Here is a 27,438-nt window from a genome sequence, read left to right on the forward strand (position 1 = left end):
GGCCAAGAACTTACTCTCCACCATCGGGATTAGCACGAGAACTCGGTCTCCTGGATTGAACTGCCTCACTCTGGCTGACCGGTTGTAGACCCTGACCTGAGCCTCTTGTGCCTGGCGGAGATGTTCTTTAACAATGGGCATCACCTTCGCAACCCGCTGTTGCATCAGTGCCACATGCTCAATGACGCTTCTGTGGGGTGTGAGTTCAGCTTCCCAGGTTTCTTTGGCTCTATTTAGGAGACCTCATTGATGTCGGCCGTACAGAAGCTCGAAGGGCGAGAACCCTGTGGAGGCCTGGAGGACTTCACAGATAGAAAACAGCAGATACGGTAAGAGACAATCCCAGTCTCTAACATCTTTCTCTATGACTTTTCTTAGCATTCTCTTCAGTGTCTTGTTAAACCTCTCAACATGGCCATCTGACTGCGGATGGTACACTGAAGTCCTCAACTGGGAGATTTGCAGGACTCTGCACAATTCCCTCATCACCTTGCTCATAAAAGGTGTCCCCTGGTCGGTTAGGATCTCCTTCGACAGACCTGTCCGGGAAAACACAAGGACCAGCTCGCGGGCTATACTCCTCGCAGAGGAGTTTCTCGGGGGAATTGTCTCAGGATAGCGTGTGGCATAGTCAAGAATGACTAATATATACTGATGGCCCCGAGCTGATTTAGCTAAGGGACCGACCAAGTCCATGGCAATTCTCTCAAATGAGAGCTCAATAATGGGCAGTGGCACAAGGGGGTTCCGAAAATGAGATGTGGGGGCAGTTAACTGACATGTCGGGCAGGAGCTGCAATAGTTAGCTATTTCCTGGTGACACCCAGGCCAATAGAACCTCTGTGCAATTCGTTCCTGCGTTTTTCTCACCCCAGGTGTCCCCCCAAGATGTGTGAATGGGCCATGTCCAACACTTTCCATCTATAGGGGCCTGGTACTATTAACTGCTCCACCACCTTCTCCCTTATTTTTGTGACCCGGTATAACAATTCCCCATTCAACATAAAATAGGGAAACCTTGTGTCTGCTCCCGGCTCTTGTGCAACCCCATTAATGACGGTGACATTGTTGAAGGCCTTCCTCAGCGTGGGGTCCCTATGTTGGGCAGTCCCAAAATTCTCACTGGCCACCCCTAACTCTGGAATGTCAGGTACAGGGGACCCTTCCTCCTCATCCCCAACAAGAACACATAAAGGAAACCCGTCTGCCTCTGTTGGGGTTGATACCTTATTAGGCTTCATGGGTTCCCTGCTCTTGTTAGCAATCTCAGAACCCTTACCCCACAGATCTCAAAACAGACAGAAATCCCGGCCTATAATTATCAGATGCAACAAGTCCTGAACGACGCCAACTCCATGGGACTCGGTGCCATGCGCCGTTTCAATGTTCACCCAGGCCATAGGGTAGTCTTTTGCATTGTCATGTATGCACCGAATGCCAACCCTTTTCCCCAGGAGTAGGTTGAGAGGAAAACTGGCCTGTTGTGAATTTGCTTTCTGGCCTACCTCTGGTTACTACTGAAGGTAGTGGAGCTGGTCAAATTGACAGAGGGGTTGCGAGTTCTCTTTCTGGGCTCCCTCTGGTGGTTACTGGAGGTAATGGAGCTGATCTGATTAACAGATGCTTGCCACCTGATAATGAGGATGACGATTGGAGATCTGGGGTTTCAGACTGGGAGATAAGACAGCCGACTCCCTCTATCCCTGCTGGTGATTTTCTTCCTGCCTCCTGAGGTCTTAGTTTCCAGCTCAGTCCCTGCATATTCAGCTAAGTGTTCATTTGCTATTCTGTTTACATTTGATTTGGTTTTGTCTATTTCAGTTTTGTGCGGGTCAGCCAGCTCTGGCTGGGGCTATGCTGAATCACTATCCATATGTTACTGCTTGTGCCAGTTTGTTTTTGTCCCTTATTAGATTGGCCTCTTTTTGCTCTGCTTTCAGAATATACCAGAGTGCTGATATAGTGGGCGAAGTCGTGCGACTTCAGTATTTTTGCATCAGACGTGTTGGACCTTTTTGCAGGGTTTTTTGCGTGATTGCAGACAGTGTCTTTCCTTTTCTGTCCTGTCTAGTCAGTGTGGGCCCCATCATTTGCTCAGTCTATTTTCCTACCTGCGTTTGTGTTTTCATCTTGTCTCACCCACAATATATGTTTGGGGGCTATCTATTCCTTTGGGGTCTGCTCTGGGGCAGTTTAGATTTCCCCTTTCTTGCTTTAGGCTTAGTTAGCTCTCCGGCTGTGCTGAGGCATCTAGGATCATTGTAGGCACGCTCCACGGCTACTGCTAGTTGTGTGGGTAGGATCAGGGGACTGCAATCTGCTTAGTTACCAACCTCTCTGGTTTTCTGTGGCTTAGCTTGGGCTTGCTCTCCATCTCGGTGACCCAATCATAATACTGTCCCTTACAAGGGTCACCAAGCTCCCGGAGTCCAGAAGCGCCATTGCTGCTCGACCGTTCACTTTTATGGGACAGGTTTGTGGCCCCTCATGAGGTGGCGAGTTCACACTGCAAGCGGGATATGCATAGTATGAACTACGGCATCCCATACTGCAGTCATTCTGTCGGTGGTCTGGGGACAACGGGCAGCTATATGTCCTGGTCCGTGGCACTTCCAGCAAATAATATCACCCGTGGGGACCTTGGTATCTCTCGACCAGTCCAACCAGTTCATCGGCATTTTGGGGATCACCCTGGGCAACCCAAGTCTGTAGGGGTCTCGGCAAAGAAGGCACAAACTGATCCATGACCACTCACTCTACCATCTGTGCCACGGAAGACAACTCTGGCTGCAGCCATTTCTGGTCCATGTGCAACAAGTCGAATATTTGGGAGCGCGGCGGTTTGTCCCGGTGATAGGCCCAGCGATGAACTCGCTGTGCCCTGGTAGTCATTGTCACCCCCAAACGTGCAAGAATTTGCGCTTTTAGTTTGGGATACTCCTTGGCGTCTTGTACAGTTAAGTCATAGTACGCCTTCTGGGGCTCCCCCGTCAGGTATGGGGCCAGTACATCTGCCCACTGCTCTGGCTGAAGTTTTTCCCTCTCAGCCACCCTCTCAAACACAGTCAGGAAGGCCTCAACATCATCCTCAGGGGTCATTTTTTGTAATGCGCGTCTTACCACCTTTTCGACAGGTGTGGCATCAGCCTGACCTTGGGTTGGGATGCTTGTTCTGCCCTCCTGGATGGTGGTTGCCAGAAGCTGCATCTGCTGCCGTTGCTCCTGCTGGCTCTGCTGGAACTGCTGTCGTTGCTCCTGCTGACTCTGCTGGAACTGCTGCCGTTGCTCCTGCTGGCTCTGTTGGATCTGCTGTAATAACAGCCTGTTGGTCTCCTGTTGCTGTGCGTGGGCCTGGACCAGGTGTTTCAGCAGGTCCTCCATTTTCCCAGGCAATACTTGCTGGCTTGTTGCAAACTTGACCCAGGACATGCAGTAACAGTCTCACAGCTCTGCTGGGAACGCTGCCCGCATTCTCCACCAATTGTAGGGATTCTACTCACTCAGGTGCGGTGGGAGACAGTCAGGAGGCAGGTTCCTTTAAAGTTCATGTGGTTTATTACATCATAAACCCTTCAGGTAGCAAGTAACAAAGCAAATAGCCTTCAGCTTAGGCAAAAACAAACAAAACGTCCGTTAACTCAGGCTCAGTCCTGGAGCTTCAGTACAGACGGGAGCCTTAGCCCTCCCCACCTCCAGCCCCTGGTTCAGAAGCAGGCCACATTATAAGGGTGTAGCCACACCCACGAACCCAGCAGCTGACTGGTCACGTGACTGTGACCTCACCACAGGTCCTTGCAAAACAGCAATAAAGCAATATCTATTATGCCTTACATTATGGAGACAAGCCATCTCTGAGACACATATCTCCCATAAATTACACAACCCTCTGCCACACCACACCCCTCTAATTAAACCCTCTCATTACACCTTCTCATTATACCCCTCTCATTACACCCCCCATTATACCACACTCATTACACCCTCTCATTATACCCCTCTCATTATAACCCTCTCATTACATCCCCTCATTATACCCCTCATTATACCCCTCTCATTACATGCTCTCATTATACCCCTTCATTAAACCCCCCTCATTACTCCCCCTCATATTATACCCTGTCATTACACCCTGTCATTATACACTCTCATTACACCCTCTCATTATACCCCCTCATCATACCCCTCTTATTACACCCCTCATTATAGACCTCTCATTATACCCTGTCATTATACCCCTCTCATTACACCCCTCATTATACCCTCTCAATACACCCTCTCATTATACCCCTCTCATTACACCCCTCATTATACCCCTCTCATTACATCCTCTCACTATACCTCTCATTATACCCCTCATTATACCCCTCTCATTACACCCCCTCATTATACCCCTCTCATTATACCCCTCTCATTACACCCCTTATTAAACCCCTCTCATTACACCCTTTCTTTATTCCCCTCATTATAGTCCTCTCATTACACCCCCTCATTATACCCCTCTCATTACACCCCTCATTATACCCCTCTCATTACACCCTCTCATTATACCCCTCATTATACTTCTCATTATACCCTTCTCATTATACCCTCTCATTATACCCTTCATTATACCCTTCTCATTACCACTCTCATTATACCCCTCTCATTACACCCTCTGGCAGCTGGCAGGAAAGGCGTTGGTTTGCGGCCTGTGCTGGAGACGGAGTGCGGCACTACCAGAGGGCGCCTGCACCCCATCTTCAGCACAGGCTGCAAGTCGCGGTCTTTCCTGCCTGCTGTGACTGCACGGAGGTGGGTGGGCAGGCAGCGGCAGGATCCAGCACGTGTAATGGGGTCCTAGTGGGGGGTCCAGTGGCGGGTCTGGCGGCGGGTCCTGGCGGCTGGTCCATCACTTGGGTATTCCAATATGGCCTTCTGCGTACTTCCAGTGCGGCGCAGTGGATTGTGGGATTCGAGGACATCCAGACGGAAGTGGATGACGGACAATTTTAGGTAAGTATATAATAGATGTACAGTCGCTTGGAAATAGATATATAGTAAATTAGTGCCTCCCACCCAATTTCATTGGCCATGTGATTTACCATGTAAATACACAGCATGTCTGAAACTCTTTGCTAACACATCAAGAGGATAACAAGAGTGTCAGGTATTAAAAGTGGAGCATGATTGAAGTTTAACCTGTATAATTAAAAAAATAAATATGGTATTTGAACCCCGAAAAAAATATCCACTCTAGAGACAGCAGCCAACCACCTTACCATTGTACCACATGCTCAAGCTAGGCCTTGCACTGATTTTTTTTGGCTATGAAATCTGTTTTACAAATTCTCAGTGAGTCGAAAAATTATTTTGATTTTCATTCTGACTTATGATATGCGACTTTCTTCAGTGATCAAAGTGAAACATCTCTGGAGTTTGTGTGCTAGTCAGCATAAGTTAAATAACAAAATTTACTTTCATTGGGCTTAAACTGTCAAGTTCTTAAGCCAGGAACTTAACCACTTAGCCATTGGATCAAATACAAAGATCATTTTTCTACACTTATAAGATGAACCATTCAAGTTCTGTATTGAGGGTATCTGAAAAACATTCTGATTCTGATGTTTGAAAGAAGTCAAGTATCAGGTATCAGACTCATTTATCAAAGTCCCACAGCAATGAGTTTCAGCCGCATGTTTACATTGACAGTCATATAAGCAAGTAGATTGATTTCTGCCAATTAAAAGTATAGCATGGTTGTAAAGTGTGCAGACTTATAAACAGAGAGCTTTGAGTTCAAATCCCAGCAATGGAGCTTAATTTTTTCGTTTGTTATTATTATTTTTGGTTTAAAATAACAATAAAATATTTGTGATATAGATGCTTCACCCTTAGGCTATATATAATTTTATTAGAAGTCAGGAGGATAATAAGAATGTCAGATATTAAAAGTGGAACATGATTGGAGATTGTGTGGCAACCTGCATAAATAAAAAAAACCAAACATGGGATTTGAACCCATAATAAGCTAATTGCTTGTCAATGGGCACCTTACCATTGTACCACAAGCTCATATGATAAGAAGTGCTGATTCTCTTTGGTTATGAAATCTGCTTTGCAAACTCTGAGTGAGTGGAAAAATCATTTGATATTCATTTTGATATATGATATGTGACTTTCTTCACTCATCAAAGTGAAACATCTCTGGAGTTTGTGTGACAGGCAGCATAAGTTAAAAAACTAAGTTTTTTAACTGACTGGCCATGAACACAACATTTCTATTCCATAAACCAGGAGATTAACCACTCAGCCATTGGCTCAAATGGCAAATAAACGATGATCTCATTTTTCTTTGCTCATGAGATGAACAGTTCAAAAACTGTATTGATGGTATTTGAAAAACGTTCTTATTCTGATGTTAAAATGTCTCACATACTGTATAAAAATCAAGTATCAGAGTCAGGTAAATTTCGGATGTCTGTCTTTGATATATAATCAAGTCCAGTATAAGATTCAGGTATCAGACAGAGTATTTCTGATGCTTGACTTTGATATATAATCATGTCCTAAAATGGATACTGTGCAAAAGGGGAATTAGCATTTTATTTGAATAAAACCAAAAGTGGGTGATGTTCCCATATACTTAAGAAACACTTGAACTCTTTTGCTATTTTGTAAATTGGAGAAAAAGAAAAAATAAATGAAAACAGAAATAGGAGTAGAGATGAAAAATTATTTGTATTAACTGTATTTAGAGGGGGATTAGTTAATCAATTTATCGGATACTTGCCAGCAGATGGCAAAAAATACAAGTCTAAAAAATTTAAAAAAAATTGATTGGTAGGATTACACTTTTAATGGTGGTATGATCACAGGAAAATTTGAAAATTAAAAAAAAGTGCTATACAGTTGAAAACCAGAAGTTTACATAAACTTTATAAAAAGACACATATGCATGTTTTTCTAAATATCTGACATGAAATCAGAATAAATCTTTCTGTTTTAGGTAAATTAGGATTACCATAATTATTAATATTTGCCAAATGCCAGAATAATGAAAGAAAAAATATTTTATGGCATTTTCATTACTTACTGCAAAGTAAAAAGTTTACATACATTTCAATAGTATTTGGTACCATTGTCCTTAAACTGAATGACTTGGGTCAAATGTTTGGGATATCCTTTCACAAGCTTACCACAATAGTTGGTCTGAATTTGGGCCCATTCTTCCTGGCAAAACTTGTCTAACTGATCCAGGTTTGTAGATCGCCTTGCTCGCACCTGCCTTTTCAGCTTTGCCCATAAATTTTCAATAGGATTGAGATTAGAGCTTTGTGATGGCCACTCCAAAACATTGATTTTGCTATCCTTAAGCCACTTTGTTACCATTTTAGCAGTATGCTTTGGGTCATTATTCATTTTGGAAGACCCATTTCCTCTCAAGCTTCAACTGTCTGGCTGATGTCTTGAGATGTTGCTTCATTAGTGCCACATAATCTTCTTTTCTTATGATGCCACCTATTTTGTGTAGTGCACCAGTCCCTCCTGCAGCAAAACAACCCGCTGCACCCCCATGTTTCACAATAGGGAAGGTGTTCTTAGGCTTCCAAGCTCCTCCCTTTTCCCTCCTAACGTAACGATGGTCATTATGCCCAAAAAGCTCAATTTCAGTTTCATCAGACCATATAACATGTCTCCAAAAATTAAAGTCTTTGTTCCTGTGTGCATTTGCAAATATTAATCTGGCTTTTTTATGTTTCTTTTGGAGTAATGGCTTCTTCCTGGCAGAATGGCCTTTAAGCTCACGTTGATGCAGTACTGTGGATATTGACACAATCTTACCAGCTTCCGTCATCATCTTCACAAGATCTTTTGCTTTTATCCTTGGGTTGATAAGTACAAGTCTGACCAAATCCCATTCATCTCTGAGACACAGAATCTGTCTCCCTCCTGAGTGGTATGATGGCTGGATATTCCCATCTTATTTGTACTTGCGTATAATTGTTTGTACAGATGAAAGAGGCACCTTCATGTGTATTGAAATTGTACCCAAGGATGAGCCAGATTTGTGCAAGTCCACAATTCTCTTACTGATATCTTGGCTGATTTCTTTAGACTTTCCCATGATGCTACACAAATTAGCAGTGTGTTTCAGGTGTGCATTAAAATACATCCACAGGTGTGTCTCTAATTAACTCAGATGTTACCAAAAGACCTATCAGAAACTTCCAAACACATGACATCATCATATGGGCAGTCCAGAATTGTTTAAAGGCATAGTAATCTTAGTGTATGTAAACTTTTGACTTTGCAGTAACTAAATGCCTTAAAACATTATCTCCCTCTCATTATTCTGGCATTTGGCAAATATTAATAATTATGTTAATCCTAATTGACCTAAAAAGTAAAGGGTTATTCTGATTTCATGTCAGATATTGAGAAAAACATGCATATGTGTCTATAACCCAATAAGTTCTGAACTTTGGTAAGTTGTAACTAGTGATGAGCGAGTGTGTTCGTTACTATTCGCTATTCGCATGGATAGTATGGTATTCGGATTACTTGTTACATTGCGAGCATTTGTGTACTCACCTCGATATATTCAGATGTCCCGCCCTTCAGTTTTGGTGCCTCCTTTGCAGCCACTAAACATGGTAGGTTTCTTAACCAACCACAGTAATTCTGCAGACATCTTGGTTGTGGCATTACTGTAATTAGCTGGGCGCCCAGCGTCATAGGGTCTTTTTAAACCCTGCCATCGCCATTTTGCGCACATTGCATCTGGAGCCTGCGTTCAACAAGCATAGGGAGAGATCCCTCAGCTGCTAGGGAGAGTCTTTTGGCCTCTTGGAAAACAAAAGCCCTTTTGTGGGCTGCCTGCAGTATATGCTAGGTCAGTGTAGGGTAGGGAGAGAGAGATACTCGAGCAGGGACAGTATAAAGGAGACGGTCACTAGCTCCATAATACCACCAAAAAATAGCTCTTTTCAGAGCTGAAGAAACACAAAAAAGTCAGAATACAGGGACGGAGAGATTGTGTATTAGGTAGGGAGAGTTTAACCCCTTTCTGCCATCTGACGTACTATCCCGTCCATGTGACCTGGGACTTAATTCCCATGGACGGGATAGTATGTCATAGTGATCAGCCGCTGATCGTGGCTGGGTGTCAGCTGATTATCACAGCTGACTCCCGGCACTATGTGCCAGGGGTGGTCACGGACTGCCCCGGCACATTAACTCCTGGCACACTGAGATCAAACATGATCGCAGTGTATCGGGGGGCATGGGGAAGAATCACGCAGGGAGGGGGCTCCCTGCGTGCTTCCCTGAGCCCCTCGGAACAGCGTGATGCGATTGCGCTGTTCCGAGGGCCTCCTCCCTGCAGGCCCCTGGATCCAAGATGGCCATGAGGGCCTTTGTGATTTTGCAGGGAGGCGGCTATCTCAGTGCCTGCTGAGAGCAGGCACTGAGAAAGCCTCTGCAGTGCCTGTCAGATCGCTGATCTGACACACTGCTGTGCAAGGTGTCAGATCAGCGATCTGGCACTTTATTATATTGTCCCACACTGGGACAATATAATAAAGTAAAAAAAAATCATATATAAAAATAATTTAAAAAAAATCCTAAATGTAAAAAAAAATCCCTAATTCTTTTTTTTGTAAATAAAAAAACAATAAAAAGGCACATATTTAGTATCGCCGTGTCCGTAACGACACGCCCTACAAAACTGTCCCACTAGTTAACCCCTTTAGTGAACCTCTTAAAAAAAAGGCAAAAGCAAATGCTTTATCATCATACCGCCGAACAAAAAGTGCAATAACACGAGATCAAAAAGACGTATATAAATAAACATGGTACTGCTGAAAACGGCATCTTGTCCTGCAAAAAACGAGCCGCCATACAGAATCATGAACAAAAAAAAAGTTATAGCTCGCAGAATAAAGCGATTCAAAAATAATTATATTTTGTATAAAATTGTTTTTATTGTATAAAAGCACCAAAACATAAAAATGATATAAATGAGGTATCGCTGTAATCGTACTGACCCAAAGAATAAAACTGCTTTATCAATTTTACCACACATGGAACGGTGTAAACGCCCCCCCAAAAGAAATTAATGAAATGCTGGTTTTTGTTCTTTCTGCATCCCAAAAATCGGAATATAAAGCGATAAAAAATGTCACGTGCCCGAAAATGGTACCAATAAAAACGGCAACTCGTCCCACAAAAAATAAGACCTCACATGACTCTGTGGGTCAAAATATGGAAAAATTATAGCTCTCATAATGTGGTGATGCAAAAACTATTTTTACAATAAAAAGCGTCTTTTAGCGTGTGACAGCTGCCAAACATAAAAACCCGCCATACATAGCAAATCAAACCCCCCTTTATCACCCCCTTAGTTAGGGAAAAATAATAAAATTAAAAAAAGTATTTATTTCCATTTTCCCGTTAGGGTTAGGGTTAGGGCTAAGGTTAGGGCTAGTGATAGGGTTAGGGGTGTGTTGGCGTTAGGGTTGGAGTTAGAATTGGTGGGTTTCCACTGTTTAGGCACATCAGGGGTTCTCCAAATGCAACATGGCGTCTGATCTCAGTTCCAGCCAATTCTGCGTTGAAAAAGTCAAACAGTGCTTCTTCGCTTCCAACCTCTGCCATGCGCCCAAACAGTGGTTTACCCCCACATTTGGGGTATCAGCCTACTCAGGACAAATTGCACAGCAAGTTTTGCGGTACAATTTCTCCTGTTACCCTTGGGAAAATAAAAAATTGGAGGCAAAAATATAATTTTTGTGGAAAAAAAATATGATTTTTTTATTTTTATGGCTCTACGTTATAAACTTCTGTGAAGCACTTGGGGGTGTAAAAGACCAGACAATGCCCTGCTCGGTGCATTCAGCTCCGGATTGAGAGAATGTAGGGGGAGCGGCTGCCTTGATAGGGTCAGAATTGGTGATTTATTAGTTTGTGTGGGGTCTACCATCCTAAATACTCGCATCCAGCTAAACCAACAGTCCTTATAAGGACTAATTCCGGAGTATATAGGTTCCAGTGTTAGGCAGGCAGGGTAGTGTATGTCGCTGTATACACATCAGTGCAAGGCCTGCAGGCACTGTATGTGTGTATATAGAGCATTTCATACATCAAGAAGGTCCATTCCCTTCCTGTGTTCTGGTGCTGCTGCAGCTACCTGTGGGATATATTAGCTGTATATAGCTAGCCCCAGGTGTAATTCGAATACAGGCCACACATTTTTTGGTATGATATCTCCATGCCTGCTCATATCTGTGTGTGCTCAAAGTTTGGCCAGTTTACGGCTTTTTTCTCTTTTTTGCCTGGCTGTCAGTTTTGGTTAAATAAAGCAGTATTTAGGAAAAGAACCACACAGGCCACACATTTTTTGGTGTGGTATCTCTGTTACAGCTCATATCTGTGCGTTCTGAAAGTATGGTCACTTTATGGCTTTTTTCTCTTTTTTGTCTGGCTGTCAGTTTTGGTTATATAAAGCAGTATTTAGGCAAAAAAAACCCATACAAGGCTACACATTTTTTGGTGTGGTATCTCCGTTACGGCTCATATCTGTGTGCTGAAAGTTTGGCCAGGTTATGTTTTTTTTTCTCTTTTTTTGCCTGGCTGCCAGTTTTGGTTAAATAAAGCAAAATTTAGGCAAAAAAAATACAGGCCACACATTTTTTGGTGTGGTATCTCTGTGCCAGCTTATATCTGTGCAGGCTCAAAGTTTGGCCAGTTTACATTTTTTTTCTCTTTTTTGCCTGGCTGTCAGTTTTGGTTAAATAAAGCAGTATTTAGGCAAAAAAAATACAGGTCACACATTTTTTGGTGTGGTATCTCCGTGCCCATCTCATATCTGTGTGTGCTCAAAGATTGGCCTGTTTACAGCTTTAGGGCAGAGACACACTGGCGAATTTTTCGTCCGAGAACCGGATCTTAAAACTTGCCCTGGCCGGCACCTCTCCTGACCTGAGCATGACAGCGTGATGGATTACTATGCAGCTGTCAAGTTCAGGTCAGGAGAGGTGCCGGCCAGGGCAAGTTTTACGATCCGATTCTTGGACGAAAAATTCACCAGTATGTCTCTGCCCTTAATCTATTTTTGGCCTGGGTGTCAGTTTTGGCTAAATGCAGCAGTATTTAGGCAAAAAAAAACAGGCCACACTTTTTTTTGGTGTGGTATCTCCATGTTAGCTCATATCTGTGCGTACTGAAAGATTGGCCAGTTTACGGCTTTTTTCTCTTTTTGGCCAGGCTGTCAGTTTTGTTTAAATTCAGTAGTATTTAGGCCAAAAAAACCCATACAGGCTAAACATTTTTTGATGTTGTATATCCGTGCCAGGTCATATCTGTGCATGCGCGAAGTTTGGCCAGTTTATGGCTTTTTTCTCTTTTTGACCTGGCTGTCAGTTTTGGTTAAATACAGCCGTATTTAGGCCAAAAAAACATACAGGTCACACATTTTTTGGTGTGGTATCTTCGTGCCAGCTCATATCTGTGTGTGCTCAAAGTTTTGCCAGTTTACGGCGGTTTCCTTTTTTTGGCCTGGCTGTCACAGTCATATCCAGCAGTCTTTTGAATCCAAAAAAATAAAAAAAATTATACAGTCTGTTATCTCAGGCTGGGGCCAGGTTTTTCTGTGGTGCAAAAATCTTTGCTTCACAGGCATACATTGCATAGTTCTGTCTGCTGGCCTTGTTCTTCTTATTATTTGTGTTTTCCAAAAATAACACAAGACCTCAAATACATTAATACAGTCTGTTATCTGAGGCTGAGGCTTGGTGTATTTGTGGTGGAAAATTCTTCGCTTTGCTGGCATACTTATGACATCTAATTTTTCTCCAAATAAATCCATTTGTATTGAGCTCTTCAAATATTTCAGTAGTCCATTTAAAATGGGCAAGGCAAGGGGCAAGGGATGGGGAAGTGGATGTGATTCTGATGGTGCATGCAGAGAACGAGGCTGTGGCCATGCTGAAAGTGGGCAACAACAAAGACCCACATCTTTGCACTCGGCCTTCCTGTCCCACTTTCTAGGGAACCGCACCACACCACTATTGAAGACAGAGCAGTGTGAAACATTTGTTGGTTGGATAACGGATAATGCTTCCAGTCACTTAGCCACCACCACCACCATGTCTTCCACATGGTCAAGTCTGCGTAGCCGTGAGTGTGGACCGGATATTACTCACCCTGATCCTCCTTCCTCTCACCATGCCAAGTGACCTGAGACAACTGATACCACACTCGGACACTCTGAAGAGCTGTTCAGTTTCCCATTTGGAGATTCGGGCCTCTCGCCCTCTCCACTTGAAGTGGGGCAAGATGATATTCCATGTAAAGATGCACAAATCTTTGAGCAGCCATAGTCACAAGAAGTGGACGATGATGAGACACAATTACCAGAAAGTCAGGAGGAGGAGCAGGGTGCGGATGTGTAAGAAGAAGTGGTGGATGACAAAGTGACTGACCCAACCTGGCAGGAGGACATGCAGAGCAAGGACAGAAGCATACATGGGGATGGAGGCATATCACCCAAACAGGCAGGAAGAAGCAGTGTAGTGGCCACAGACACAAGGAGTGCATCCATTCCCTGTAACACCAACAGGACGGAAGCTGCCATTCCAACTGTTAGATCTTCCAGAGTCTGGTTATTTTTTAAAGACTCTACCGATAACCCCAAACAGGCCATTTGCAGCACTTGCCATGCCCGCATCAGCAGGAGTAGCAAAATTACCAGCCTGACCACCACCAGTATGATTAGGCACATGGCAGCAAAGCACCTGACTTTGTGGGCCGAACCCCAGGCTCCGGGAACACTGTCTGCAGGTGACAACACTGCTTCTTCCACTGTTTTGCGTCCAAGGCAATCCCCAGTTCACCGTGCCTGTGAAGATACCTTGGGCCCTGCACCTGTTGTTGCCCACAGTCAACCAGCACCATCATCAAGCCCGTCCACATCCTTGTCCCAGCCCAGCATTCAGTTGTCTATACTCCAGTCATTGGAACGCAAGTGGAAATATGCAGCCAATGCCCCACAGGCCACAGTACTTAATTCGCACATTTCTCATCTGCTTGCGCTCAAAATGTTGCCTTTTAGGCTCATTGAGATGGAAGCTTTCTGCAACCTGATGGCGACAGCCGCCCCAAGGTACTCCGTCCCCAGTTGCCACTATTTTTCCTGTCGTGCCGTACCGGCATTACACCAGCATGTGTCCCACAACATTACCCGTGCCCTCAACAATGCTGTTACTGGAAAAGTCCATCTAACCACAGACACGTGGACAAGTGCCTGTAGGCAGGGACGGTACATCTCACTGATAGCACACTGGGTTAATATAGTGGAAGCTGGGACCCTGTCGGACCTTGGGATGGAACGCATCCTCCCCATGATGAGGATTGTGGGCCCTACGTCAAACAGGGTTGCCCCCACAGTCTACAGCTCCTGAACCTCCTCCTCCTTCTCCTCCTCTTCAGCCTCCATCTCTGAAATGAACACATCAGTCAGAAGCTGGAAGCACTGCAGCACTGCCTCAGCCAAGCGGCAACAGGCTGTGCTGAAGCTAATCTGCATAGGTGACAAATTGCACAATGCAGAAGAGTTGTGGACAGCGCTGAAAGAGCAGTCAGATATTTGGCTGACACTGCTGAACCTACAGCCAGGCATGGTCATGTGTTGTGAGTTCATTTTTCCCTTCACCGTTGAGGTCTGATGAACTCCCTCCTCTGGTGAAGGAAGGTAGTGAGGCTGATTACCAAACACCTGGGCAGCTAGTTGATGACTGGGAGGCTGGAATTGAGGACTGGATATAAGGCAGCTGACGCCCTTCTGCCTTGCTGGTGATCCTGCTGGATTCTTGGAGACCAGTCTGATTCCTGCGTCTCAAAGCTAAGTTTTTCTGCCTCTTCTTTGTACACTTCAGTTTTGTTTTTCTTTTGCCTTGTTTTTTGGGAGTTCTTCCATCCCCGGCCGGGGGTGAGCTGAATTCCATTTTTGTCTCTGATCTGTTGATCTTTTGCTCTGTCTTCAGAATATACCTGAGTGCTGATATAGTCTTTTGAAGCCTAGCGACTTCATGGCCTGTTTTTCCTATCAGTCGGATGGCACATTTTGGATAGGGTTTTTGCGGATGGCAGACAGCGGCTTTCCTATCCTGTCCTTAGTTAGCTTGGGCCCCATCATTTGCTCAACCTATCTTTCTATCTGTATTAGTGTGTTAGTGTTTTCATCTTGCTTCACCGTCATTATATGTTGGGGGCTGCCTATTGCTTTGGGGTCTGCTCTGGGGCAGTTTAGTTTTTCCCCTTTTCTGTCTTTAGGCTATGTAGTTCTCCGGCTGTGATCGAGGGGTCTAGGGCACCGTAGGAACCCCTCACGACTACTGCTAGTTGTTGTGGATATGTTCAGGGGGTCTGCCATCCGATAGCTGCCAACCTCTCCGGTTTTTCTGGACTTCGCTAGTATTTTGTTTTTTCCTCCTTCGGTGACTCATCATAACAGAATCACCAGCCATACCGCAGTGTATGGCTAAGTGTGTCAGAATTTTTTTATTTTTGTGCATATTTTTTCCTCTCTATCTCTCTGGCCTTAGGGGGAATTTTTCTCTCAATGGAGATGAAGCAATTGTCTGATCGTGTGGAGCAGCTCGCTGCTGAAGTGCGGGGAATTTCCACCTATCTTGCTCATTCACATGCTGCTGAACCAAAGATTCATACTCCTGATGTGTTTTTTGGGGATCGGTCTAAATTCTTGAATTTCAAGAATCATTGTAAATTATTTTTTGCTTTGAAGCCTAACTCATCTGGAAACTCTGTGCAGCAGGTTAAAATTGTCATCTCTTTGCTGTGCGGCGATCCCCAGGATTGGGCGTTTTCTTTGAAACCTGATGATCCTATTCTGAATAATGTGAACGCATTTTTTCAAGCCTTGGGGTTGTTGTATGATGAACCTAATGCTATTGATCAGGCTGAAAAGACCCTGTTGGCATTAAGCCAGGGTCGGGATTCGGCAGAGTTGTAGTGTCAAAAATTCCGAAAGTGGGCGGTCCTTACTACCTGGAATGATTGTGCCTTGGCAGCCCTCTTTCGGAAGGGTTTGTCAGAAACTGTAAAAGATACAATGGTGGGATTTCCTGTTCCCTCTGGTCTTGACGATTCTATGTCATTAGCCATTCAGGTGGATCGGCTTTTGCGTGAACGCAGAGCTACACGAGAGATCTTGCCACCTGTTGAACAAATGTCTGAACCTATGCAATATGATAGAGTTTTGTCTAGGGCGCAACGTCAGGAGTTCAGAAGACGTAATAAGCTGTGTTGTTTTGTGGAGATGCCTCGCATATTATTTCTGTCTGCCCTAAACGAGAGAAACGTTGTGCACACACGTTTTCTGTGGGTGGTGTTCAACCTAAGTTTCTTCTGGCAATTACTCTGATCTGCTCCCTGTCCACATTTTCCGCCAAGGCTTTTGTGGATTCGGGAGCAGCTCTGAACCTGATGGACTTTGATTTTGCTAAACGTTGTGGATTTCCTATGACACCTCTGCGGACGCCTATCCCTTTGAGGGGTATTGATGCTACTCCTTTGGCAAAGAATAAACCTCAGTTTTGGACCCAGGTGGTAATGCAGGTCGCCCCAGACCATCAAGAAAATTGCAGATTTTTGGTGTTGCATAATTTGCATGATACCATTGTTCTGGGGTTTCCCTGGTTGCAAATCCATAATCCAGTTCTGGATTGGAAATCTTTGTCTGTGGTGAGTTGGGGTTGTCGGTGTGCCCTTAGTAATGCTCCTGTTTTCTCCACCTCTCCCCAGTCGCATGATGTTCCTGACTATTTGGCTGACTTTTATGATGTATTTAGTGAGAATGAGTCTGTGTCTTTGCCTCCTCAAAGGAGTTATGACTGTGCAATTGAGCTGAACCCGGGGTGTAAATTCCCCAAGGGTCGGCTTTTCAATTTATCTGTACCCGAGCACGAGGCTATGCGATCCTATATTAAGGAGTTGTTGGAGAAGGGTCATATTAGACCATCCTCTTCACCCTTAGGTCCTGGTTTTTTTTTCGTGGCTAAAAAGGATGGTTCATTAAGGCCTTGTATTGACTATCGTGCCCTCAACACAATTACTGTTAAATATCAGTATCCGTTACCCCTGATTTCTGATCTATTCTCCAGAGTTAAAGGTGCTTGCTGGTTTACCAAGTTTGACCTCAGGGGGCGTATAATCTTATTTGCATTAAGCATGGGGATGAATGGAAGACGGCGTTTAATACTCCGGAGGGACATTTTGAGTACCTGGTGATGCCTTTTGGGCTCACTAATGCCCCTTCTGTCTTCCAGTGCTTCATGAACGATATATTCCGAGACTTTGTGGATACATTTTTGATTATCTATCTGGATGATATTTTGATCTTCTCCAAGAATTGGGACTCTCATGTGGAACATGTTCGGACTGTGTTCCGGATTTTGAGGGAGAATTCCCTGTATGTCAAGGGATCGAAATGCCTTTTTGGGGTACAGAGGATTTAATTTTTGGGATTTATTTTGTCTCCATCAACTATTGAAATGGACCCAGCCAAGGTACAGGCCATTTATGATTGGGTTCAGCCCACTTCTTTGAAGGCCCTCCAGAAGTTTTTGGGTTTTGCTAATTTTTATCGGAAATTTATAGCTAATTTTTCTGGTATTGCCAAGCCATTGACTGATTTGACTAGGAAGGGTGCTGTTGTGCTGAATTGGTCTTCGGAGGCTGTTTCTTCCTTTCAGGAGCTGAAGCGAAGATTCACTTCTGCTCCGGTTTTGCAGCAACCTGATGTCTCACTCCCGTTTCAGGTGGAGGTGGACGCTTCTGAGATTGGTGCAGGAGCGGTGCTGTCCCAAAAAGATCCTGTGACATCTAAAATGAATTCTTGTGCTTTCTTTTCCAGAAAGTTCTCCCCATCCGAACGTAACTATGATGTGGGGAATCGGGAACTGTTGGCCATGAAATGGGCATTTGAGGAGTGGAGACATTGGTTGGAGGGAGCCAAACACCAAGTCGTGGTCCTTACTGACCACAAGAATTTGATTTACCTGGAGTCGGCCAAGCGCTTGAATCCTAGACAGGCTCGTTGGGCCTTGTTTTTCACACGTTTTGATTTTGTGGTCTCTTTTTTTCCGGGCACTAAGAATGTCAAGGCAGACGCCCTCTCTAGGAGTTTCCTTGCTGATTCTCCTGTTGTGACTAAGCCTGCTACCATCTTAGGCGAAGGGGTAGTTCTTTCTGCCATCTTGCCCGATTTGAGACGTGCTCTGGAAGAGTTTCAGGAGGACAAACCTGAGCGTTGTCCCAGTGGATAAGTTGTCTCTCTCCCAGGAAAAGGCCCAGCGGTTTTCCAACCGGCGTAGGACCGTTGGTCCCCAGTTTAAGGTGGGTGATATGGTTTGGTTGTCATCAAAAAATATCGCTATGAAGGTGGCTTCTCCTAAGTTTAAACCTAGATTTATTGGACCTTACAAGATTTTGGAGATTATTAATCCGGTCTCTTTTCGGTTGGCTCTTCCTGTCACATTTAAAATTCATAATGTGTTTCATAAGTCCTTGTTGAAGAGGTTTGTTGAACCAGTAGTTCCTGTGGTGGCACCTCCTGACCCTGTATTGGTTGAAGGTAACATGGAATATGAGGTAGAGAAGATACTGGATTCCCGTCTGGCTAGAGGGAGACTCCAGTATTTGGTTAAGTGGAAGGGTTATGGTCAGGAGGATAATTCCTGGGTCTCTGCCTCTGATATTCATGCCGAAAGATTGGTGCGTGCCTTTCATCGGGCTCACCCGGATCGCCCTGGTGGCATAGATGAGGGTTCGGTGACCCCTCCTCAAGGGGGAGGTACTGTTGTCAGTTCATTTTTCCATTCACCGTTGAGGTCTGATGAACTCCCTCCTTTGGTGAAGGAAGGTAGTGAGGCTGATTACCAAACACCTGGGCAGCTAGTTGATGACTGGGTGGCTGGAATTGAGGACTGGATATAAGGCAGCCGACGCCCTTCTGCCTTGCTGGTGATCCTGCTGGATTCTTGGAGACCAATCTGATTCCTGCGTCTCAAAGCTAAGTTTTTCTGCTCTTCTTCGTACACTTCAGTTTTGTTTTTGTTTTGCCTTGTTTTTTGGGAGTTCTGCCATCCCCGGCCAGGGGTGAGCTGAACTCCATTTTTGTCTCTGATCTGTTGATATTTTGCTCTGTCTTCAGAATATACCTGAGTGCTAATATAGTCTTTTGAAGCCTAGCGACTTCAGGGCCTGTTTTTCCTATCAGTCGGTTGGCACATTTTGGATAGGTTTATGGTGGATGGCAGACAGCGGCTTTCCTATCCTGTCCCATTTAGTTAGTTTGGGCCCCATCATTTGCTCAACCTATCTTTCTATCTGTGTTAGTGTTTTCATCTTGCTTCACCGTCATTATATGTTGGGGGCTGCCTATTGCTTTGGGGTCTGCTCTGGGGCAGTTTAGTTTTTCCCCTTTTCTGTCTTTAGGCTATGTAGTTCTCCGGCTGTGATCGAGGGGTCTAGGGCACTGTAGGAACCCCCCACGGCTACTGCTAGTTGTTGTGGATAGGTTCAGGGGTCTGCAATCCGATAGCTGCCAACCTCTCTGGTTTTCCTGGACTTAGCTAGTATTTTGTTTTTTCCTCCTTCGGTGACTCATCATAACAGTCATGTGTGACAATGGCCGGAACCTGGTGGTGGCTCTGAGGCAAGGTGAGCTCACACACGTACTTTGCCTGGCCCATGTGCTTAACCACGTGGTTCAACATTTTCTTAAAAGCTACCTGGGGCTGCTGGATCTGCTAGTGAAAGTACGCCATCTGTCTGCCCATTTTAGAAAGTCAGCTACCACTTCAGCCGCACTTGCCGGGCTTCAGCAACGTTTGCAGATTCCGGCTCACCGACTGATGTGTGATGTCCCCACGCGTTGGAACTCTACACTGCATATGTTGGAAAGGATTTGTGAGCAGAAGAGGGCAGTTGTTGACTACCAGCATCAACAACGCCTTCGATATTCAGTTCAGACTCCACACATAAGACCTCAGGAGTGGACATGGATGTCAGACATATGTACCATCCTCCAGAACTTCCATTCTCCAGGACGCCATAATTAGATTCACCATCCCGCTTCTCAGCATTCTGAAAACCTTTCTGCTCACAATTAAAGATGATGCATTGCAGGTAGAGCACGAGGACATGGAGCAAGGAGCCATACAGGGTGATTACACTCAGCCCATCCTCATGTCGTCGCAATGTGAATTGGTAGACAATGAGGAGGAGGAGGAAGAACAGGAGCTACTTTCATGCGCTATAGATGGTACTACAAGCCCAGCTGTCATAGCGTCTGTTCAGCGGGGATGGCCTGAGGACAGGGAGGAGGAGGAGAGCATGGTAAGTCGTCCTGTTGGTGAGGACACGGAAGTCCTGCCTGATAATAGTCTGGCACGTTTCCCGTGACCCTCGCATTATAAAAATTTTCGGGGACACTCATTACTGGTTGGTGATACTAGATCCACGCTACAAGGAAAACTTTCAATCTCTTCTTCCAGAGGCAGACAGGTGTACAAAAATGTTGCTGTACCAGAGGGGCCTTGTAGCGGAAATACTGAAAAAGTTACCATGTGAGAACGCTGGCAGCAGATGTCAGATTTTGCTGTGCCGTCAAGGAGTCAAAGCGAGAGAGATAGAAGTACAATCCAGCTCAGGCAGGGGAACAATGGCAAAGTTCTGGGACAGTTTTCTCAGACCCTCCCATCGTGCCGCCACAGAGGCAGTGGTGTCACAAGAAGTGCAATGTTTGGGAAGATGGTGAGGGAGTACCTTGCAGATCGTACAAACGTCCTCCGGGATTCCTCTGTGCCTTTTAATTTTTGGGTATCAAAGTGGACATGTAGCATGAACAGGCTTTCTATGCCTTGGAGGTCCTGGCCTGCCCTGCTGCTAGTGTTCTGTCAGAGCGTGTTTTTAGTGCCGTTGGTGGAATTATATCAGATAAGCGCATCCGCCTGTCAACTGACAATGCTAACAGGCTGACTCTTATAAAAATGAACAAGGGCTGGATTGGGCAAGACTTCTGTACACCACCAAATGAAAACATGAAGCATAACCTCAAATTATTATTTTTTTTTTTGGGGGGGGGGACGTGTATTCTCATGCACCTCTTCACAATCACACATGGTATCCGCTTCCTGATTTGGTCTGTTTGGTGTTATCCTCCTCCTTATCCTCATCCTCATCATCCACAACCAGTAGAACACCAGGGTGAATGTATTCCATGATGCAAAATTCACTCAATTTTTGGCAAGGCTGTTTTTATGATGTCCATCACTAATTTGAAACCAAAGCAAATGTTACTCCTCCAAGGGGAAATCTAAAAAAAATGAGATGTACGTATATTCTTCCCATTTATTCTTATATTTTCCATTTTTCCTATCTTTGGAACATCCTCTTATGACTTAGTGTATGCCTCTCCAATATAAAAATAGTGAAATCCTATTATATTATATTTTTATTTATATCCCTGTCTCTGAGCTGTTGCTAAGGACAAACATATCTCGTTGAACACATTCTGGCTTCATATCTATGAACCTGTGTGCACCCCTCCCTTTTGTTATTTTCTTTCATAGGTGGATTAACATTTTTTATTTGTTTAATTTCAGTATGATTTATCATTATGTCTCCTCATTCTCCACCACTAGATGACCAGGGTTAATGTGTTCTGTGCTGCTACAGGCAGTCCAATTTTTGGCAAGGGTGTCTATGATGCCCATAGTATATTTTGTCAAAATGTACCCCCCATGGGGAAATGTTTGTCAGCGCATGCACTGCGTGTTTGGGTATTACAAGTCTAAGAGACCTGCTTCTTAACATTGGGCCTAGTATTTAATGAGGCCTTCAATGTCTCCTCATTTTATGCCACAAGATCACCAGGGTTAATGTGTACTGTGCTAATACAGCAGTCCAATTTTTGACAAGGGTGTCTATGATGCCCATAGTATATTTTGTCAAAATGCACCCCCCCATGGGGAAATGTTTGTCAGCCCATGCAGCGCATGTATGGGCATTACAAGTCTAGGAGACCTGCTCCTTAATATTGGGCCTAGTTTTTAATGATGCCTTCATCAATTTTGCCTCATTTTACAACACAAGATCACCAGGGTTAACGTGTTCTGTGCTGCTACGGGCAGTCCAATTTTTGGCAAGGGTGTCTATGATGCCCATAGTATATTTTGTCATAATGTACCCCCCATGGGGAAATGTTTGTCAGCCCATGCACTGGGTGTATGGGCATTACAAGTCTAGGAGACCTGCTCCTTAACATTGGGCCTAGTTTTTAATAAGGCCTTCATCAATGTCGCCTCATTTTCCGCCACAAGATCTCCAGGGTTAACGTGTTCTGTGCTGCTACAGCCAGTCCAATTTTTGGCAAGGGTGTTTTTATGATGCCCGTTACTAATTTGAAACCAAAACAAATGTTACTCCCCCAGGGGGAAATCTCATAAAAGTGAGATGTACAGTACTTATATTCTTCCCGTTTGTTCTTATATTTTCCATTTTTCCTATCTGTGGAACATCCTCTTACTGTATGACCTAGTGTATACCTCTCCAATATAAAAATAGTGAAATCCTATTATATTATATTGTAATTTATATCCCTGTCTCTGAGCTGTTGCTAAGGACAAACATATCTCTTTGACCACATTCATATCTATGAACCTTGGTTTGCCCCTCCCTTTTATTATTTTCTTTCATAGGTGGATTAACATTTTTTAGTTGTTTGGTTGATTTCAGTATGATTTATCATTATGTCTCCTCATTCTCCACAATTAGATCACCAAGGTTAACGGGTTCTGTGCTGCTACAGCCAATCCAATTTTTGGCAATGGTGTCTATGATGCCCATAAAATATTATTTACAATTTTACTCTCCCAGGGGGAGTTGTTTGTCAGCCCATGCACTTAGTGTATGGGCATTACGAGTCTAGGAGACCCGTTCCTTTAAATTGGGCCTAGTTTTTAATGAGGCCTTCCTCCACGTCTCATCATCCGCCACCACTAGATCACCAGCATTAACTTGTTCTGTGCTACAACAGCAAGTGTCGAATTCTGAACTGTTACGCCGCTCTCACCGCATACCTCCGGAGCTGGTGCACGCCGCCCGACTTCTTCACTTCCGGTCTCGCGGCCAGCGCTGAGGTCCCGTAGGGTGCGCGTGCGTGCTGCGAGCTCTTGACTCTGCAGCTGCGCGCCGGGTCCCAGGTCCCATCGTGCACGCTTGCACACAACCCGCAGCTCTGACTGCACCCGCACTGTCTCTGAAGTCTTTATGGTCCTGAAGGACCTGACCCGGAAGTCCTGGCGTGCATTCCCTATATCAGGCCACCTCTTCCTGTAGGTGGTGCCTGATTATCGCTTTTGCTTCCTTGCTAGGCCTTCTTGGTGCCTGCATGGTGGGTCTCTGTACTCAGGTCCACTACCTTGTACTCTGTCATGTTTTCCAGCATGCACTCTGTTCTGTCTTGTACTCAGGCGTGCTTCCCAGCATGCGCTCTGCTCTGTCTTGTACCCAGGTGTGCATCCCAGTACGCATCCATCGCCATCCTGTACCCTGCGTGCCCCCCGTGTACATGCTCTACTCACTTCCATACCCAGCGTACCCCGAGTACACGCTTTACATATTCCTGTACCCTGCATGCCCCCATCTTCACCCTGCTAAACATGGTCTCTCATGCCTCCTTCGAGACAGCCACCTTGTTCAAGCAGTTGTGGTACTTTGTTCCCCTGGGCCTGCCTCTGACACTCCCTGTATAAGGGGTGGTTCTCACTAGGTCAGCTCGCCCGGGGTGGGTTGGTATCACGGCCCAGAGGGTCCACTCCAGGAGTCATCACACGAACAAGGGTGGGTGGTTTTGCTGGGCTTAAAATACTTGTTATGGAAAAGGTTGAGGTGTACCCTACAGGGGAACATGTTTGCCAGTCAACACACTTAGTGTATGGGCATTACAAGTCTAGGAGACTTGCTCCTTTTAATGGGACATTTTTTGTTAAGAGGCCCTCCTACATGTTTTTTCCAAGGGGGATTGGGGTTATTGGGGTGCATATGACTTGGTAGCAGGCAGGCCTTGCAGTCAATCCATAAGAAAACAGAATGGGAGTTCAAAATGAACAATGTGAAGTGGATTTTCCTGTGCCCATCCAGTATGTGGTGTGGTGCAGTGACCACTCTGGGGGCACTATGTGAGTGTCCCAGGACAAGCATACAGGCATGTACATTGTGGTAATGGAAATAGGATGAATGGAGAAAGGATGGTAAATGACCGTTATGTATCATAAGGTGGGTGGCCTTGTAATGGAAGCTGGAATCACTATTAATCAGCAGATATACTGCTGAGGTTTCTGTTACAGTGTGTCAGGGAAGAGCTTCCAGGTGGCTGATGAGACGGGTGTAACCAGTCACCTACAAACCCACCCAGGGGCGTGTGTCTGAAGTAAAGCCTATGTGTGTGGTTGTGAATCTGAAAGACCTGCAATGAGGTCATAGCCATGTGATGCTGTGGGCGTGGCTACGGACCATATAAGGTGACAAGGGTAGGTCACATGAGGGAATGCCTGGATCTGATTGGTCCATGTGGATTCGTGAAAGGTCCCGGAAGGCCGACGTGCTAGGAGGTGTGCTACCTTCCTGATGTGCACATGTGGACGCCGCTGACCGTGTGTGGCCTGTGTAATAGCCTGTGAGTGCTGGCCAGTCCCCAGGAGGAAAGGGACATCAGGACTGAGAAGCAGCTAAGAGGTAACCGCAGACAGAGCGAGGAATTATCTGAGAGACTGTAAAGCCTGATGGCTGGATAAAGGGAGCAGAGCTCCACTATGAACATTCGTTTTTGTCTGCTGTAAGACTGTTATCGTTTTCCTCATGCTGCTATGGTTTATGCTGCACAATAAACCGCATGGACTGTTTTAAATGAAAAGCCTGTGCCGGACCTGGTCTATCTGCAGCCAAGTGAGTGTTCCCCAACATGAACAATAGGCGCTACCTTACAATTGATGGAGAATGCGGGCACTGTTGTAGCCTTGTTGCTAGGGGCAATGAACGAGGTCTGCAAATCTCGGTTGCTAAGCGCAACGGTTCCAGGAAGCACATGTTGCAGTGCTGGCGACTCTGAGCCAGGGGAGCAAATGGTCGTGAAAACCATGAGTTATGCTGACCGAGGTCAGAGAAAGAGACTGTTGATAATTTGTGGGATACCTCTGACAAGAAGAGGCATCCGGAAACCTGTGTGGCTGACACCAGCAGGTAACGAACAGGTGTCCATGTTGTACTGACCGGGGTCAGTGAGAGACTGTGGACCTGGTGAGGCCGGTGTGTTGGGAAACCCTGGGAGGAGGGTCGGATCCCTGAATAGCACCCGGTGAGGCCTGTGTGTTGGACGGTCTCAGGAGGAGACAGATGTCCTGGATAGCACACAGACAGGCCATGTGTGTTTTTGTGTTGTGTTTTTTTTTCTTCCTCTCAAGTCAGTTTGCGGTGGATCAGTGGGGTCACGAAGGTGACAAGCGGCTTGCTGTAACTCGGCGGGGTTACGAAGGTTGCTGTGGATTGGTGGGTCCACGAATACAGCACAGCAGGAGCTGTAGTGACACCAGCAGCTGTTTGTGAGCGGCAGCCAGAGGTGCCGGTGATTTGTGGCTACAGCAGGAGCTGTGGCAGTGCCAGTAGGAGCTGGTGTGGTATCGTAAGAGGACATCAGAGTATTCATCTTCTTAAAGGGCCAGTTTTAAGCCCAAAAACACATAAATGGTACCGTGTGAACTCTGGTCTAAGAAGCCCTGTAGAGGGGACATGGGGAAATCCCGAAAGGGGGCGGTGGCCCAAATTGAGGTGGTAACCCAAAAGGGGGTGGAGTCCCAGGGGGAGGCGAAGTCCAAAAAGGGGATAGTGGTCCAAAAAGGGGTGGAGTTTTCAAAAGGGGCAGCACTGGTTATCTCAGTGGATATGTCTGGGTGAACACCATTGTGTTTGTGTCTAACAATTTCTGAGTGTGGCACATTCTTTCCAGATAATGATGGGCCGCAGGTGTGTATCGTGATGCTACACCATGAACAAGTCTCTGGATGGCTGGACTCAAAGAGTCAGGTGACTCTGACAGGTACTCCTCTCGTTTTCTATCTGACCGAGAAAAAGGTCAAGGTTCACTGCCATCATGGGGTCACTGTGGAATATACTGTGGACATAGTAATGATTGAGGGGTCCAAATGGGTTGAGTGCCAAGGTGGCAGTATACCACCAAACTTAGTGTATCACTTTGAGAGGGGCCAGGACTTTGTCTTGTTTGAAGATGCAGGGGAAGTTGATGAAGTGTGGGGTGGCTCAAAGGAGGAAGTAGCACCACCTAAGGTCGATAGTCCAGAGCTCCGGGTGACCGAGAGAAATTGTAGGTCTGACCAACTCGGGGATTTGGCTGGGGTGACCAAATGTGTGACCGTGGGAAACAGGGTACCTCCAGGAAAGGGGTCCGACACCTGTGTGAGTGGGGGCTTGCTGTTCCAGGATGACAGGGTGAGTGGTGAGTGGTGACTCCAATTCAGACTGTGACTCGAACACAAGGGAAAGAGTGTGCAGTAAGGAGGTCAATTTGTATCGGACAAACTCCAGCACAGAGGGAGTTGGTGATGCACTGGAATTAAAACAGACCTGTAGTAGACCCGCAGAGACCATAGAGGCAGATGCAGGAACAGGTGGAGCCCTGAAGAGGCAGCATATGGGTGGGAAAGAGAGTCCATCTGAAAGTCTAATTAAAGAAGTGATGGTGCGACACGTGCTGGCCAAAAGAGAGCTGGACCAGGAGATACATTTGTTTAAAGAGACTGTAAAAGAGATGTTGAATGAAAAATGGTCCTAAGACAAGCAGCGGAGCACAGAGTGGATGAGCTGGAGAAGGAAGTCTCGGACCTCAGAGGTCACCTGTCAGCGTGTCAAACTATTAACGAAGCGATAGTAAAAGATATGGAGGTGCTCAGAGAAGCCCAAGAGAAGTGTCAGCAGGAGCTTCTCCGGAGAGAGGATGAGCATTGCTGCCTTGTAGAGGAGCGAGAAAAAGTTCGTAGAGAGCGCATGATAGAGAAGGAGACGAATGCCCAGCTCCAGAAATCCATGGATGACCGGGAAGTCGAACTGTCATGCTCGCCCAATCTGATCACAATGAAGGTGAGTGAACTGGAGAAGCTGACTAAAGAAGGGTAGACTCCATGTCATGTCGGACACTGTTCACACCAGGGTGTCCGGCAGACAGCGGTAATACCCTGTTGGGTATTCTGTTCCAGTCGGGATAGGGTTAACCAGGTTGTCATGCTGGCTGAGGGCTGGGCCACGCCCTTGGTCTTTAAATAGTTCGTCCTGACTATGGGCGTCGCCGACTATAGCTTTAGCCTA

General features: G+C 45.6%; 1 protein-coding gene across 1 annotated transcript in view; it reads left to right on the forward strand.

Moving 5' to 3' along the window:
- KISS1R (KISS1 receptor) overlaps positions 1-27,438 on the forward strand; it is a 291,499-nt gene that overhangs the window by 223,961 nt on the left and 40,100 nt on the right. The gene's annotated exons all lie outside the window — the stretch shown is intronic.

This window comes from Dendrobates tinctorius, unplaced genomic scaffold, assembly GCF_039654945.1.
Source record: "Dendrobates tinctorius isolate UK_male_01 unplaced genomic scaffold, ASM3965494v1 ptg000011l, whole genome shotgun sequence".
Lineage (NCBI taxonomy): Eukaryota > Metazoa > Chordata > Amphibia > Anura > Dendrobatidae > Dendrobates > Dendrobates tinctorius.